This window comes from Rattus norvegicus, chromosome 5, assembly GCF_036323735.1.
Source record: "Rattus norvegicus strain BN/NHsdMcwi chromosome 5, GRCr8, whole genome shotgun sequence".
In the NCBI taxonomy this organism is placed as follows: domain Eukaryota; kingdom Metazoa; phylum Chordata; class Mammalia; order Rodentia; family Muridae; genus Rattus; species Rattus norvegicus.
This window is the reverse complement of record NC_086023.1, coordinates 75366311-75384995: the sequence shown is the minus strand read 5'-3', so window position 1 is coordinate 75384995 and position 18685 is coordinate 75366311. Positions and strand designations below refer to the sequence as shown.

At 40.9% G+C, this 18685-nt stretch overlaps 1 long non-coding RNA gene across 1 annotated transcript; it reads right to left on the bottom strand.

Moving 5' to 3' along the window:
• Window positions 1-2050: 2050 nt before the first annotated feature.
• On the bottom strand, window positions 2051-18270 carry LOC134478980 (uncharacterized). Its single transcript, XR_010051816.1, has 4 exons — window positions 18083-18270; window positions 16243-16315; window positions 11702-11803; window positions 2051-2394 (listed from the first exon to the last, which is right to left on the bottom strand). It is a non-coding gene; the product is annotated as an uncharacterized LOC134478980 (long non-coding RNA).
• Between the last annotated feature and the right edge of the window lie 415 nt (window positions 18271-18685).

The window sequence follows — 18685 nt, the reverse complement described above, 5'->3', positions numbered from 1 at the left end:
ACAGAGGTATCATGGGAAGACAGCACACCAAATGTGGCGACTCTCATGCTTTGGATCTACAACCCCTAACAACCAGTATTACAGCCTTATACAGCATGACACCATGGCCATGAAATATCCCTGCTGACACTTATTATTCTGGAATAACTGTTAATGGCTAACAGTGTTGCTGTCAATTATGTCCTCAGATGTGTATGAGCTTAAGCTCAACTTAATTAAGACATCTTACAGGTGCTGCTCTGTGGCCCATACACTGATCCCTGGATTTTCCTTAATCATCGACAAATCCTTTCTATAACACATGTCCTAAGAACCAGGTTGTCTGTGTGACCTTTTCTGTTTCCCAGTTGATAGCCAAGGACAGGCTCAGATTGGGTATGCTGGAAATATTTACTGAGTGGGACAAAATCTATTCAACCAGACAATGCAGCTCCCCTATTATGGATGTCACCTTCTCTTTGTCGCCCTCTCTGAGGTCAGTGATTCCTAGGAGGAGCTGACTGTCCTCAGAAGTCCCATGCTGAGTGTGTATCATAGACAAAGGCAGGAGGGTAAGCATCAAGACTCTGTCATCACCACATCTACAAACTAAGGCAAGGTCTCCTCTTTCCTATTGTGCTTCTCAGACCATGGGAGAACTCTGAAGCTTCCTGTACAAGACAAGGAAGTACTGTGTTCTTGCATCTGCTTCAGTGTGCCTGGAAGCCAATGCCAAGTTCCTGGTTGGTTAGAACACTCTGCTAAGTCTGACGGTTGAGGATCTCACCATTGTTTTCCTCATATGTTCTACTCGTGTTTTTCATCTCCTGGTACTGTATTAGTGACCTTTCTCATTGCTATGACAAAATATTTGACAAGAGCAAAATAAAAAAGAATTCTGACTCATAGATTGAGAGCATAGTCCATTATGGCCAGGGAGTCCTGGGAGCAGGAGTGTGAGGTGACTGGGTACATGGTTTCTACAGTTAATAAGCAGAGATGGATGAATGTTGGTGCTCAGCTAGCTTTCTCCTTTCCCTTTTTAATTTAGTCTGAGACCTCAGCCCATGGAGTGGCACCATTCACACTGAGGGTGGGTCTTTCCCACTCTAGTTATTCTCTAGAACTCCCTCAAAGACCAGAGATTTGGCTCCTAGGCGATTCTACATCTAGTCAACTTGACAATGGAAATTAACCATCACCAGTCTAACCCTTGCCAACTTGTCACCTAAACACATCCTATTTGTATCAGCTTCTTTTCAATCACCTGTGCCTCAGCCTTACTGCATCTGACTGCTAAACACAGACAACTGCATCACCTTTCTGAGTCAGTTTCTTACAAGTTCCACTGGTATAGGTGGTCTGAGAACACCCTTTGAGAATCACTACCCTTCATCCTACTTAGAAAAGAACCCTGCTCCTAGAAGCTCAAAGTAGCCATCTTCTTTTGGGATGCTCATTGTAATCAGCTGGTCCTTTGGGGATTCATCAGCAAAGGAATGCATCAGAGACATCGTTCTCATGATTCCCAAGCACAATCAAGGCTTCTTCAAAGCTTATTTCCCCCAAACCTGACTTCCCTTCTGCCAATCATAGCTGTCCTGGTCTGAGCTATGAGCACCGTTTACTTCCTCACGTTCTCAGAATGTATTTTTCCACCACCACATTGAATTCATCTTTATGAGGTGGGAGGTTGAGAGCTGGCAGGATCCTAATTTGTGACACCTCCCAATAGTATCCTTTAAACACTTGCTCAATATTTATTTAGGGAGGTGGTGTGGATGAAAATGATTTTCTCTTAATATAAGTTTTATTCAGGCAGGTTCTTATAATTCAATCCCATGACCAATGACTATCCAATGCTCATAAAAATGATAAAAGGGGGGAAAACAGATATTTCCTATTTTCTATGGTTCTTGAATTTAGTATTCAGTTGAGTTTTATGAACTTTTTTTCTGAAGCCAATAAACTGCTAAAGGGGATTACTAAGAATTTTTAATTTAGATAAGAAAATGAATCATCAAAGTAAAGAATGCTACATCCACACAATCAGTTCCAGCAGCTCAGCTGACCAATCTTGTCTAGAACATCCCTCCAAACTAGGCAACCAGGCAGTTGTCGGCAAGGCTTTCTTTTTATTTTCTTTAAACTACTTCCATCCAAAGGCATTTTGTACTTGGGTGAGAGGTCCAGTCTACATTTTTGCAAACTGTGTAGTATGTGATAGGAGGATTTCTATGTAAGACTATTCCATATTTCCAACTCTTAGAAGCTATGCCCATGGAATTGTGCCCTGGGAGGTGGCCCAGGTGCCCTTCTTTCCCATGCCCTTTGCCATCCATGTTATTCTTCTCACCACAAGCATTTCTGGAGGTGGACACTATAAACATTTCCTCTCATCAGAAGAGTTGGCACCTGGAAAAAAATCAAGGAAGAGATTTCAAGGCAGAAGAAATGACCAACCAATGACAGGTTCATTGGAAAGCCCAAGGCAGACAAGATGGTGGAGGAAAGAGAGAGGTCATGCCCATTGTTTAGGAGAATGGCAGCCACATGAGAAAGTAAAGATGAATCCGGAAATCTCTTTAGAAGAAGAGGGTGATAAAAGAAGCTGGAAAGAAGGTAGGACTGGGAGGATTTTGTTTATTTGCTTTAGGGTTTTTTTATGTTATTGTCTAAATTTTATTTTTATTTTATTGTCTTGGTTCCTACTTGTCAATTCTCACATAGGATCTCAATTTAGAAAAGAACTCATATATTAGTCAGTGTTCTCTCTCTCTCTCTCTCTCTCTCTCTCTCTATATATATATATATATATATATATATATATATGTGTGTGTGTGTGTGTGTGTGTGTGTGTGTGTGTGTGTGTATGAATGAATGATTTATAGTGTGCAGTCCAGCTAATCCAACAATGACTAACTATGAATGAAAAGTTCGAGAATCTAGTAGTTCAGTCTCACAAGCCTGGATAATATCTCAACTGAACCTCTGTATATATTGGAATCCCAAAGAAGTGGACTCCAATGCCAGTGAAGGAATGGACGTGCTAGCAAAGTGAGGGCAAGCAGGCAAAGAGCACATGCTTCCTTCTTCTATGTCCTTATATAGACTTCCAGCAGAAGGTATGGCCCAGATTAAAGGTGCGTCTTCCCACTTCAAGATCAGGATCAAAGATGAATGTCTTCCTACCACAAAGGTCCACACTAGAAGTAGAGTCACCCACTTCAAACCAAGCCAAAAAAATCTCTGACAGGTATGCCCTCCATCTGTGGATTATAGTTTATTCCAGGTGTAGTCAAGTTGACAACCAATAATAGCCATCACAAGTCCACCCCTAATCATCTTGATACACAATCATATTTCCTCTTGTCATAATTAATTTCCAAATTAAAATATAACCAGGTAATAATAATAACACATAAGCATAATGTAACTATCTCACATATAATCGCAAATACATTATATGTTTAACCAGATCATAATTACATCTAACAGTATATAACTATCCCTAGTACAACTGAATGCATTATAAATTTAGAATAGGTAGCAATGTCACTTGAAGGACATTCTTTTAGTATCTCAAACTTAAATATGACAATCACTGATAACATGTGATAAAGAAACTGAAAGAAAACACAAATATCTGTACAAACATATTCTTAGTAGATACAGCAGAAGCACTATGTTAACAATAATCCTCATTTCTGCAACTGGCCACATGGCCTAAAGCTTGTATTTGTAACTACCTCTCTCTATCCCCCATTCTGTATTCCCCCACTCTCATCAAGCACCTCAGCAGGTCTTGGCTCTTTTCCTGGAGAGTGACCCATACCTTCATTCTTGATGGGTCTATCTGTGTTCTTTGTCATCCTGCCTGGATTAGGCTGCAGTGGTTTCCCATTGACAAGAATCACAGGACATGGTTGCACCAAGAGATGCCTTAAAGCATCTCCTATACTGGAGACATAATTTTTCTTACCTCCATTGTGGAGAAGTAATCCAATATTTCCTTGGTAACCTGGGTCACTCACCCCTCCAAACACAGTTATCAAAGGCAGCCTATTTCATTTCTTCTCCAGAAATAAAATGCCAAATGATAAACTATTCATTTCTATGCTGGTTTTAAGTAAATAGCTTGCCATAAATACAATAAACTGTGCAGATGAAAGTGGGCCAGAAACAGAAGTGGACAGAGTCCTAAGTTCTTATGGAACTGTACTTCCCAACTCTAAGAGATGCATTGGTTATTCAGAAGTTGCCTGTATCCCATAATTCCAGATGCTAAAATACAAAATATTGTTTTATTTTTCTTTTGAAAACTGACCAGATGTTTTCAAATATCCAGATGTTCTCCCTGATATAACCCAAACCACTCCATGTCTTGCCTGTGTTTTATTAAGATATATGATATCAGGAAAACAGATCTCAAACTTACTTGTAAATTCCATAAATATGGAGACAAGAAGATTTAACCAACTGATACTTATACTGCCTAGTTTTATGTCAAGTTGACACAACCTAGAGTCATCTGAGAGAAAGGAGCCTCAAGTGAGAAAATGTCTCCATAAAATTGGGCTATATCCAAGCCTCTAGAGCATTTATTTAATTAGTGATTGATGGGGGAGGGGTCAGCCCATTATGGGTGGTGCCATCCCTAGGTTGGTGTCCCTGGTCTCTATAAGAAAGCAGGCTGTGCGAGCCATGAGGAATAAGCCACTAAGCAGCATTTCTCCATGACTTCTGCATCATTTCCTGCCTCCAGGTCCCTGTCTTGCTGGAGTTCCTATCCTGACTTCTTTGATGATGAACTGTGATGTGGAAGTGCAAATCAAAACAAACAAACAAACAAACAAACAAACAAAAAAACAAAAAACAAAAAAAACCTTTTCCTCCCCAAGTTTCCTTGCTCATAATATTTTACCACAGCAAGAGTAACCGAAACTAAAACAAACCTAATGCATGACTGAAAGACAAAAGGAAGAAAAGAATCCAGAAGATATACTTAAGATGTGCGACGTTATCAAAAAATATTCAGCCTCTCCAGAAACATCCTCAGTCAGCATGCTTTCAATGGTCATTCAGTAGTGTCCTAAAGGGGCAATCCTACCCAAGTGTCCCCACCGTTCTGGACCATGGTGGATAATCGGCAGCCTTTTTAAAGCATGCCAATCACTTAAAATCTCCAAGCCAAAACATTAATCTGCTTTCCATTCACATAACAAATGTTCAGTATAAATCAACATACAAAAAAGGCTTGTTTCTGATTCACAGATTTGAAGGTTTTAGTTAATGGCCAATTGACTCCATTGCTTTTGGCTTAAAGTCCAATGAATTATAGCAGGTACATGAAATAAAGGAGACTCAATCATGCCATGAGCAGATGTGAAAGAGAAAGAGTAAAAGACCACAATCACCTTCACGAGAAAGACCCCCATAATCTAAAAGCCTCCCAGTTGGCTCCAAGTCACTGTGGTTTCACATCACCTCCCAAGGATCAAAGCCTGGGCTTTGAGGAAGACAGTGAGATGACTCAGAAGGTAAATGCACTTGACAGACAAGCCTGAAAGACCTGTGGACAATCACTATGAGGAGAAAACCAAATCCAGAAAATGGTCTTCTGGCTGACACAAAAATACACACACACACACACACACACACACACACACACACACACACACATATATATATATATATATATATATATATATATATATGTCCATTAACAATTTGCAACAGTGTTTTCTGTACTTGTTTTATTACTCCCACAAGAAGGAAACACTAGAAGGATGTTCTGGTTAGATTTTGTTGTTAACTTGACACAACCCGCATGTCTCTAGGAAGTGGAAGCTCAACTGAAACATTGCCTTTATCAGGTAAACTATGGCCAGACTTTGAGGAAGCACCTTGACTGATGATTGATATGGGAGGCACCATCCCACTATGGGTAGCACCATCCCTAGGCAGGTGGATATGGGCTGTATGGGAAAACTATCTGAGCATGAACCAGGGAGAAAGCCAGTATAGTATCATCCTTCTACAGTTTCTGCTTCCATTCCTGCTAGGGTTCCCAAGTTGAAACGAACTGTTTGCTCCCCCAAGTTAAATAGTTGAATTTGGCTAGCATGCTTTATGACTGCAACAGCAAAATAGCTGACACAATAGGCAAAATCTAATACACATACACATGCACACACACACACACATACAAACACACTCATACATACACATATACCTATACATACACATACATATACACACACATACCTATACATATACAGATATACATACACATAAACCTATTCACACACTCACACACAAACACACACATACACTCACACACACACACACACACACACACACACACATATATATATATATATATATATATATTCCCTAAAGAAGACATGAAGATGAAGCCATCAGAAATGGATTGGTGTTTTTATAAGTTTCATCTATACTAGTTTGCAGACACCATGATTAAAAACCACTAGGGGAGGAAAGGATTTTTTGGCATACAGGTTTAAGTCCACCATGGAAGAAAGTCAAGGCAAGAACTTGAGCAGCAACCTGGAGGCAGGAACTCAAGCAGCAGAGGCAATGGAGGAATGCTGTTCACTGGTTTACTCCTCTGTCCTACTCAGTTTACTCCTTTATACAACCAATGGTCGTCTCCCCATGCCCATAGTGGGATGAGCCCTCCCTTATCAATGAAGAAAATGCCTCAAGGCCAATCTGACAGAGGCAATTCTTGAGCTAAGACTTCCTTTCCCAAGATGAGTTCAATTGGTTGACTAAAAAACCCTCAATAACAAAATGAACACCAAGAACTAGTACATGCAGGAATGCCGCACTGATGGGTGCTAAGGCTTTTAGATGATGATTGCAAGTACCTGTGAGTTACATATGCATCTAAAGTACTCATTACCCACACCCCTCATTATCAACAAACTCACTGACATCTCTAAAGCAGCAGCAGTGTCAACAGTTGAGGTAATAAGTTCCAGAGCCCAGGAGGACACTTCACTGATGGCAAACCAGCAACAATCCTATCTGAAGGAACCACTCTTTTGCCTCAACCAGTAAGAAACTTGTTCTCTATAGAGCTCTCAAGCCACACCTTCAGGAACCAGAGTGCCAGCATTGCCAAGTGAGAAAATGACTGATTTCTAGACTGAGGACTATTTTATAAGTACTCTCTTTTTCTTGCACAGATTAATCTCTTTTCTTTTCAAACATTCGCTGAATGTTGATAATTTCATTGCATTGTCTCTTTTCTCCGAAGTGTCTAGTCTTTGATCATGTTAATGAAGGCTATCAATTTATAACAATGAAAAGTCTCCTTTCAGATATTCACACATCTTTCCCTAGTTCTCTGTGTAGAATAGAACAGCACCACACTTTCCTGGGGAATTGTTTCTGTCCAGCTACAGTGGAGACATTTTGGTAGGGTGCTGTCTCCCACTTTGCTCTTGAGAATGACAGTCCCAGTGGGATCTCCTTAGAGCAAGATTAGCATTTTCCCAAAGAGTCTTAGTCTTCCACTTGCCAAGTGAAGGATGGGACAATGAGGGAAGGGACATTATTCAGGCAAATTGCTTCAACACCAGCAGTGCCCTTCCCAGCCTGGTATGTGAGGCTTCTCAGATAATATTTCATGAATGAAAAGAAAGCTTTATTCAGCTGAAACACAACATTTCCGAAATAATTGTAGGGAAGCAGGTAGGCCTTCTAGATTAAAGTAGGGGTATAAGTCATCCTGGGAAGATGAGTCACTAGGGAATTGAACTTGGAATTCTTCCACCATGTTCTGGCTCTCATTAGGATTCTTCCTTGAGCCTTATAAAGGGTGAGTCTCTCCCTGAGAGTCAAGTGTCTCCAGCTGTCTGGAAAACACTGCTTGATCAAGGAACCAGGGAGCACTTGACATCTAATGGGTACCACTTTGAGGCAAGTCCACTCCAAAGTTCTGTGGGTCCTTTAAGCTTTTAAGTCTGCTGGGCGGAGGGGTCTTTCCAACCTCTCTCCTTTTATCTATTCTCTGTCTCCCCTTTCTCCTTTGCTTCCTTGACCATGCAATGGCCGGTTATACCAAACCCACAAATTCCAAGCTATATGTAGCACTGAGTGGCTGTTTGTCCCTAAAATACCACGTCGCTGACTACAGCAAACACTAATTACAAGCTTTATCTAATCACTGTTGTGTGACCGGTCATTTTTGGTTTCCAAAAATGACAATGAGTGGCATGCTCCTGCAGCTGGTGGGGTTTCAGATCTCAAGTGCGCACAGATGTGCATGGAATTGAGCACCCCAAGTGACCAACTCAGAAAGGGAAATGGGACAGAGAAGAGAGGAAGCACAGAGAGACAGGTTTTGCTGCTTAGGACCTCACAAGCAAACAGTTTAGGGTCATCAGAATGTACTGCCACCCAGAAAACGCAAATCAGACCTTTTTCTCCCTGATATGTACTCTGATAATGCAATTGGTGACACCAGAGATGTCACTGAATGACTACATCACAGACTGAAGGAAATGAAATTTGTCTCTAATTTGTTTGGGGTTTATATTTATTTGTTTCTTCCACAGGGATCCTTTCTTTCTTTCCATAAAAAGTAGAATGTAATGATATCAAGGAAACAGTGCTAAGCATGGGGTCTGGCACCTTTGTGAGCCTATGACCATGACCTTGAGTAGGTTGGCCCACTATTCTGCATGATCTTGCAAATTGGTGTGGTTGCTAATAATACCCATTTCCCCTGACTGATGAGGCAGTAGGATGAAGGTGGACAGGGAAAGGTTCCTGAGGAATGTAACCACTCAGCCTATGTGGCCTCATCATAACCAGCTTGACTGCTCCTCACTCATGTTCACTGCCATGAATATAGGTTGTCAGTTGCTTGGGAACAGGCAAGAAAGGGTGTCATGATGAACTTGGCCTGTGATCAAGAGTGTCAGACACTGACACTCAAAATAAACCAGTGCTCCTCAGAGGTTTCAGGGCACATGTGCACACTTGGAAGGCACCTCCTCTCCAAGTTTTAAATAGCCCAGAGGTAAGTTTGAAGAAGATGCTGTGTCAAAACACAGAAGCACTTTGGATACAAGACCCTTTAAAATCTTACATCCCTCTCCACCCAAATGCTCTTCTCACAGCAGTCTTTTGTATAGAGTATTTGAGTTCTCGCTGTTGACCGTGCCATGGCAGGGGCCTGGCTTGCCAGGGCCAGCAGAGGGGAGGAGAGGCATAGAGGATCCTTGGGTGGCTGAGTGTGACAATGGTGAGCCAGTGCTCAGACTGAATTTCACTTCCCTAAACTATAAATACAGCAGAGTTCTCCCCTTTAGTTTAATCTCATATTTGTACCCTCCTCTGAGTGAGTCCTTTAAGAAAAAAATGGAGCACATCAACTCTAACTCATTCTCCACCCGCCATCCTGGAAAGAGATAGTGATGGGCTCGGCACGCTCCCTTCCAAGCCCACAGTTCTGTTCTGTTGAGATCAGTTCTTCCTAACAAGTGGGTTGGAATAAGGACTGACACAAGGAGTGTCCTTGTCCCTACCTGCCATCCTATTTGAGACGTGTAGATTAAGTTCTCCTTCTGTACATGTCCATCACCATGCATCCACGTGGCTTATCCTGTACCACACTGAGAAAGGGATATGAGCTCTGAGGCTTAGTCAGTTAGTGTGCCAGCCTTCAGAGAAGACACAGTCTGAGAAACAACAATAACAGTGAAACAGTATACAAGGCTGGGGAGGTCAGGGTAAAGTCCTTTGCAAGTATGAGGATCTGAAGCCACATACACAAGCCCAGTACAAAGGAGGTAGTCACAGAAAGCTCTCTGGGATTCATTGTCCAGCCAGCCTAGACTATTTGGTGAGCTCCAGGCCATCGGGAAACTATTCAAAAGCCAAAGTAGATAGTTCCTGGGGAATGACATATGAAACAATCCTCTTAAATCTGTGCTAGTGCACATGCATGTATGGATGTATAGACACACACACACACTCATACACTTAAACACAACTCCCACTTAAGAATTGCACATTCCACCTTCATTTAATCCTTAGGGCGATCCTATGATGTCAATGTTTGTAGTTTCATTTTAGCCACAGTGAAACTTAGATTTAGAGATAATGTCATTCACCTAAAGCATTTCTTTGTTTTCCCCAACCACGAGGAAACTCAAGGTCAAATGTGACCAGAAAGAACTACTCAAAAGGTTTATATTTGTGTTCCTGTCATTCTTGAATCTGTTTGCCCCACCCCCTACTATCTTCATAACTTTTTTTAAATTTCCTATAGTTATAAAGAAACTTTAGATCCTCTTTGGAAAACAGTGGTGTATAAATGTATTAGTGAGGGACAACTGGCCAGTAGCAGTCAAGATGAGGACTCAGATTATAGATGTCTCAGCCATCTGTCGTTCCTTATGTTCTCTTGCTCGCAAGTGGCCTGATGGCTTGGAAAATGGACATGTGCTACGGGGACCAAGACACCAAAGGAAACAGCAAGTCTAAAACATCCAGAGCTGCTTTAATTCTAGCTGTGTTCTGGATGGGCATCAGAAAGCAAAGACCATGTCACCCTTCCTTTTGGTGAGAAGTCAGGAGACTCAAGGATGGAGTCTTCAAAGGAGCGAAGAGAGAGAGAAGCCCCTGACATGGAATGTTGTGTCTCTCTAGCATCACTTGCATCACTTTGGGAACAGACAAGGGCTTTAAGAAAAGAAAAAGAAAATGGAAAGGAAAAATATCAAGCTATGCCTACACACACACACACACACACACACACACACACACACACACACACACACACACATTTTCAGAACAAGGATAAGAATAAGCTGAAAAGATTCTATAGCATCTTGATTCACCAGCAAGAAGCAACTAAGCATCTGTACAGGGATAATGAAGCACATCCAATATGTGTAGTGCATTAAGATTTTAGAATAAGTTGAAGGTCAGAAGAAGCTAGAAGCTACCAATGGAAGAAAGCAACAATATCACAACTAAGCACTTAAACTGAGGCAGGCACATGCTGAAGGTTTCACGTTCCATTCAATTAAGGTACCCTTTGAGGATGCCATTACTGTGACTATGTGGTTATAAGGAAGACCAGGTGTGGGTGGCTGAATAATTTGGGCAAGCAAGCAGGAAGCAGGATGGGATTTCTATCCAATGACAATCCAATTATAAAGCCATCCCTTTCTACCCAGCTACCACTTCAAAGAAATGATTTCCCTGGAGTCTCCACTGACCCACCCTATAAAGAATGTACATTTAAATGAACCCTACCCATGTAGCAGGTAGGTAGTCTCTATTTAGAAGCAGAAAGAGTAATCCAGGGCTCTCAGTTAAAGGGAGTCCAAGAAATAACATAAGATTAAAATAAGCAATGGTGGAAGAACCAGATGCACTGGGAATTAAACCACATGATAATGATGATGATGATGATGATGATGATGGTGGTGGTGGTGGTGGTGGTGGTGGTGGTGGTGGTGGTGGTGGTGGTGGTGATAATGATAACCATAACAGTGAGAGTGAAAAATTGCAATACTCCAAGAGTACAGAAAACTAATTGTACAAGAGAAAGGAGTATATGAGGCAATTTAGTATATTATTAAGAAAGCACCAAGGGGCTAGAGAGAGGCTGAGCGATTAAGAGCACTTGCTGCTCAGACAGATGACCCAGGTTTGATTTCCAGGACTTCCTTACCTGAACTGTACATAATTCCAGTTCCAGAGGATCAGATGCCCTCTTCTGTCCCTGAAGGCGCTGGGCAAGCATGTGGTACACAGATATACAAGCTGACAAGCACTCATACATGCAAAATAAAAGCAAACAAATCATTAAAATTTTCTTAAAAATAATAAATTACTTTAAAGAAAGAAAGCATCAAACTGAACTGGAACACTTAGTGCTTATTTAGCTGGCTACTTTATGCAGTTGAATCACAATTTAGAGATAAGTTCGTTTGCATTGCCATTAAATGGTAGGCAAAAGGAAACACCAAGTAAGCAAAAGTGAAAAACTACTCAAATGAATCACAGAAATAACATAATCAAAATAAAGTACTGGATAATACTTGTGGAAGGGAAGTTCTTAGTAAGTAGCAAATAAATAATTTCGAAGAAACCCAAGTTCAAATTCACCAACAATTTCTCTTCAGGAACTGTAACTCTCTTCCAAAAAGAAAAAGAAATTAAAGTCACTAAGGTAAACAAAAGATATTTCCCAAAATATGGCACAGATGGTATTATTTAATATCCATGCTGCATAGCGCACAACTAGCCAGCACGAGAGAACCTACAGAATGAAGGGGAGAAGTTAATTAGTATAAGGCCAATCCAACCAAGGAAATAAACACATTCCAAGCTCAGGAAATAAAATACACACACTGTCTAGTGGCAATAAACTTTGGTTATGCTCTTGTAGGAAACAGTATTATTCACTGTGGGATGAACAAGGCGAGAGAGCTGAAGTCCAACAGGAAGGCCACAGGTGGGCATAGGATTCCTGCTTAAGTGAGCAGACACTCTTAGCACACCTACACAGACAGAAATGCACACACACACACATACTCACAAAAACAGGTAACCATATGAGGTAATTGTTTTGTGGATTTCCCTCATTAAATCGTTAATGTTTTGATGTTTATACATATCCCACAGCATCAAGTTATAATATAAAATATGTACATATATACATATCCATATTTTATTTATATGTAAATATCTTTACTATTACTTGTATTGTTGGAACTGGTAAAGCTCTGCTAGAACATAATCTTCAAATACATTAACACGAAAGAATAAACAATTTATATGCAGAGAAGTATCCTTTGCAATGTTACCTAAATAAGTAATAAAGGGAGAAAGATGTATACAAAAGCCAGCAAGATGGCTCAACAAGTAAAGTGATTGCTGTCAAGTTTGCTGACCTGAGTTCAGTCCCTGGGCCCTACAAGTTGCCTTTTGATCTTGGCATGTGCACTTAAGCACATGCACACCTATGCACATATGCATAGAAATGAATAAATACAGGAAAAGTAAATAAATTCCTAACATTTACAGCATCCAAATTAATGACCATGGGGTGTGCCTAGGTGACACGACCGAGGAGCCATGCCCGGATGGAGCATTAGGGAGACTTTGTAAGATAAAATTAACAAAGCCATGTGGAGAAAGAGAGCAGTTCACAGCGATGTCCATGGATGGAGGTCGTAGGAACACAACTATGTGTAAAAATGAAAGAACACTTAAAAAGTACCATCAAATCTGAGAGTTTTTATGACACTGAATGTTCTTCATATTTTGGATTCCTCTCACTGTTGTGAAGTTTCTCCTCTAATTTAAAACCTGGTTTAATTATGGCATTATTGAGAACTCATGGGACTGAGCAATGTACTTATGAATGCTTCAGAAGAACTCCTTGGACTTTGCTGCCTGGGAATCTGATCCAACCTTTAACTACAGTGAGAGTATTGCCCCCCTGAGACAGCAAGGTTAGATAGAAAGGCTCTCAATCTCTGTGAGACTATATATTTTCTATTTGTTGCTTGGGGCTGCTAAAAAGAATGCTACAAACTATGTGGCTTAAATGATAAAGGTTATTTTTGTCATTCTTTCTTTTATTCTTTCATAAGCTATGATGCTAAAGTCAAGGTGACAGCAGGACCATGTACCCTCCATGACTCTTAGCAAATTCCTTCTTTCCCTTTCTAGCTGCTATGCATCCCTTAAACTGTACCTGCGTCACCATAGTCTTTGCCACTGCATCAAATGTTGTTCCCTCTGGGTATTTTCATGCTATCTTCTTTCAAGGCCACCCATCATTGGGTTAAGGATCCATTTACTTCAGTAGGATTTCATCTTAACTAATATATATCCATAATGACTGTTACCAAGTAAGACTGCATTCTGAGGTACTGTAAGGACTTCAAAATATAACTTCGAAACTGTGTTTGAGGGGGCACAGTTCAGTAATAACTAATCCATATTCAAATTTCAAATGTCCACTGTTCTTAATTGTATAAATCTCTTGATCCTCACAATGATATAGGCAAAGGTGCACTAAAGATTAAACATCGCAGTAACTATAGAAAGGCCATCATTTTATTCCCAGCTACAGGTATTTCTTGCTGTAATTGCCTTGCAGACGATAGAGAATGACTTATTTCATAAAATAGGGGACTGAGGAGATGGACTGGTCAATAAGCTCTTGACATAAAAGCATGATGAATTGTGCTCCCAGGATCTGCATAAAAAGCTGAGTATGGCAGCCTATACTTGTAACGCCCGTGATGAGAAGGTAGAGACCAAAGGATCTCTTAGGGTTTCTGTTCAGTCAGCCTAGCTGAATTTGTGTGCTCAAGATGTAGTGAATGACCTTGTCTCAAAAATTAAGATAGAAAATGATCAAGAAAGAGACCTGACATTGAATTCTGTCATCATCCAATTATGTGTTTGTATACACACACACACACACACACACACACACACAAACACACACACAAACACACACCTGCACATGCATAAGAGAAATTATTTCAAGCGAGGTTTTTTTTTCAGATCTCTCTGAGTTGATAGTGAAGAACTACTGAGTTCTAAAGTGTTATATTTGCCTCTTGTCACTATTTAAACAAAATGAGTATGGTATTCAATAAAGTTTAAATAGCTACTGTGACCAATTTTTATCATCCTCAACTTTGTGCACCTGAGAAGAGAAACAAAAGCATGATAGAACCACAATTTGGTCTAGTATCTATAGAAGAAAAATGGAGGGCTTTGCCAGACTGGGGAATGCCTGAAAGTGTCTAGCAAAAGCACAGAATCCTTTAAGGATGACAAGAGAGTATTATAGTAAACTCTAGACTGTTAGAAGCAATTTTAAAACCATTCTCAAAGGAGACTCTTGAGCTCCAATGTGAACAAAGTCCTTGCGTCATCTGTGTGGTTTCCATATATGAGAAGAGAAAATCTCATCACCATGGCGGGACTTCAAGCCATCATCGTCTCTAGCCTCATAGTTACTATTAGGCTTCCTATCCCCTAAACAGACCTCAAGACTAAGCACTCCCCTGGGTTTTTCCATTCTTACCTTCTGGGATGCTTCACTGCCTTCTGCATCTGGAGAAGAGAGATCTTCAGAGGCCCAGAATTTCTGAGACGCCCCCTTGCCATAACATAGCTCAGAAACTGCTCCCTTATATTTGGTTGGAATGATTTTCTGTATTATCTTTATTCACCGTCTAAAGTCATCCATCCATCTGATCAACCATTGCCTGTCTACTGACAATAGACACATATGGCAGGACAATATACAGCAGCGTGAACAGACAGATGTGTAAATGGATTATCCTGTAAATTCTGAGACGGGAGAAGGGTATTTGGATTTGTGGCTAAATGCTGGAAGATCTAATTGGGAGGTCCATATGGAATTGAAACGAGGGAAATTTTGCATGTATCATGTTTCTATTCCATGGCAGGCAGCCCACTCTGGGAGTCCCATGCCATGATTATAACCTAGCTGCTTATTCTCAGATCAACACTTCCTTTCTCCATGAACTTATGCAACTTAGATGTGCAGATGCACACTTTGGCATGGGTGGCCTCACACCCTCTATAGGGATCTGAGTATACAAAGGCAACCATGGGCCCAGCCTTATCTGCGGTAGTTGCCAAACCAGGTGGCCTAAAGAGGAACACAAAACTTCTGGAAGCATCTTCCCCATCCTCTCATGGATCCTGCCTGATGGATAGAGGAACACTTACATGTCTGCTTTTTTTGCAAATAGAAAATGTCACACTTCCCAAAGGGAGGTGTCTTTCCATTGTCATTTTTGTCCCTTGGAGAATAATCCCAATTCCAAAAACTGGCAGGGAAAGTAGTCCAATCGTTGGCTTTGCCCAGCCTTTCTTAGTTTCTGTTAGGAGAACTTTTATTTCCTCCTTGCTCCTCTATTTTGATAGCATTTACTTCCTCTATTTGCTGCCTCAATAGTCCAAGTCCCCCGCACCCCCATATATCACTTCCACAGAGAAACAGCGAGGCAAATGAACCACTTCTTCCTCTGGTCCTGCAGAGTTCTGCCCTGCTCTCTGCCACCAGTGATATCATGGCTCACTCAGATGGCCAGTTTCCTAGTCTCTGTCAGCTTGAACAAAGGTACACACACACACACACACACACACACACACACACACACACACACACTCATCACATGAAATTTGGCTAGATCTCTGTGTCGGGCATACCTCATTGTCTCATTTGAAGATCTCTGGGTGATGAGAGAAGAAAAGCCATACATTCTGCTGCTGTTCTTAAAGTCTGTATTCCAATGAAAGACAATTGAATGATAATGATTAAAGGAGGGTGTGGAGGGGAAGTAGAGGAGGATGGGTAAACTATTTCAGAAATAACAGAGAAGCAGAAATAACAAATAGTCAATCCTGGACCACATCTTGTTGGGATTGGTTCAACTAACGTACAATATAGACAGATCTTGAGACCCAAGATCATGAGCTCCCAGTAGACCTAGGAAGAAAGAATAGTTCTCACAACCTCCAGAACTGCTCTCTTCCATGTAACTTCTCATTGTTTGGTCCTCTGATAGCCAGCACACTGGATTCATACAGAGAAGTCATCTAGCTAGATGCTGAGCCTCACAAAAGTCTTTCAATGGACTCTCACCCTTTCTCCTTTGGAAGAGCCATCCTTAAGGAAATGCTGACAGATGCTCTGACTTCAGATCACTGTTCATTGTTCCTCTGGCAGCATCAGCCTTCCCTCCAGATTCACTTCTGACTATGATAAACTCTCCTCATCCTTCATGGGACTGAGTATATGCCAGACACAGGCTGTTCAATTTTCCTCACGTTTGAGTGGCTCCCTGCCTAGACCCATGGCCCCTGTCTCCTCACATCTCCCTGCATTGGATTGGTACTACTCATGCTGATTCATGACCAGTTCTATCCAGTACGCATAGAATTCCTACTGGAACCAAAGGACCATCAGAAGCTACAGGGGACTCTGTGTGCATGTTGTGAGGAGGTACCTTGACTCTCTTATCAGCCTGTGCTTCCCTTCCACTAAGCTACCATAAGAGTGCTTCCCTACCCAAGGGGGCAGAAAGAAACCTGAAGTTCCTGGGGGTTGGGGGATGGCCACAAGTGCAGGAGGAACACTTTCTTCACTGGTATTTCAAGAGTATTTCACAATCACAGAAACCACCAGCCACATGCAATCACTGGCTGGAAAGAAGCAAATGCAAGTTTGGATTAGAGGAGCATATGTGTGAGGGTACATGTATGTATGTTTGCACACATACTTATATATGTGTGTGCATATGCTATGTATGTGTGTGTGTGTGCACAAGCATATGTATGTGTGTGAACATGTGTGCATATGCCACAGATGTATGTGTGTATATTAAGAAGTTATGAAGGTAATCCAGAGACAGCCAACACAATTCTTTCTGATGCCAGTGTGCGTTCCAGCCAAAAAGATATATTTGGAACAAAAAGAGAAGAGGTTCATTCAAGTCCAAAGCTTTAGTTAAATCATCAAATATGAAAACAACAGTGTATATGCTTAAAATATTTGTAACTAATTTTTATTTTTATTTTTATTTATTTATTTTTATTTCAGATTACAATTCTTAACATGAATGAATGGCATAAGGGCACATGGAAAATTTTGAAATTCAGATTCAACCTATTTCAATGACATTTTAAAAATTATTATTAATGTGTCCTTTGTTTGTGTAGTTTCATGTATAGCATAGCATGTGTAGGGAGGTCAGAGGACAACTTTGTAGAGATGGTTCTCTCCCACTTTTATGTGTGATAGAATTTAGCTCACGAGAATTTCATATACAATTTCACTTGAGTGTGTGGTTTAAGATATTTTATTTTTATTAATTTACCTTCTTCTTTTTCAATGCTAGAACTAAGTGTCATTGACTGCTGAAGCATCTCACAGATCCACACTGCACATGAAAAAAAATCATGTTCCTAATATCATGTTCGATGTACATACAATTAAAAAGAAGAAGAAAAGGAAACTAATTTTATGTACACCGGAAGTTCACATTACCTTGATGGGCTGCGCTTTGTGTGCTTAGCCAGTGTTCAGGCCTCCCTCCAGCAATCATGAGCACTTCACTTGCAGAAGGCTGGGGCAGTCTTCAGGTCTTCCTCAAACTTGCAGAGCCTGGAAGTTGATCTAGTCCAACGTCCTCATGTTACAGATATCGAAACTGAGCCTGAGAGGAAGTAACTTCTTCAAGGTTGCACAGGGATTTGACGGTATAACCAGAACCCCAACCCACTCGCATCACCCCAGGAGACTTTTCCCAACATGCCAGTGGGGCCCAACGACCACAAGACTTGACAGAGATCAAGAGAATGTTGATCAGAATCAAATCAACTTAAAAAAAATAATAGTGTGACTAAGATCTTTAGCTTATTCACTTGGAAATGTCAGTTTAAAAAGTTGGGGTATCCAGTGCTAGAGATGTAGTTTTATTAGGAGAGTCAGCCTTCGCAAGGCTCTGGGTTCAGTCTTTATCATTGCAAAAAGTGGGGGGTCATAGGTGTCAGCACGTGCAGCACGCTGATTTTCAGGAAGTACGAAATGTGCAGGCTGCTTAGATGGTAAACACGTCGCCTTGTGTGCGTAAGGATCTGACTTTGTCCT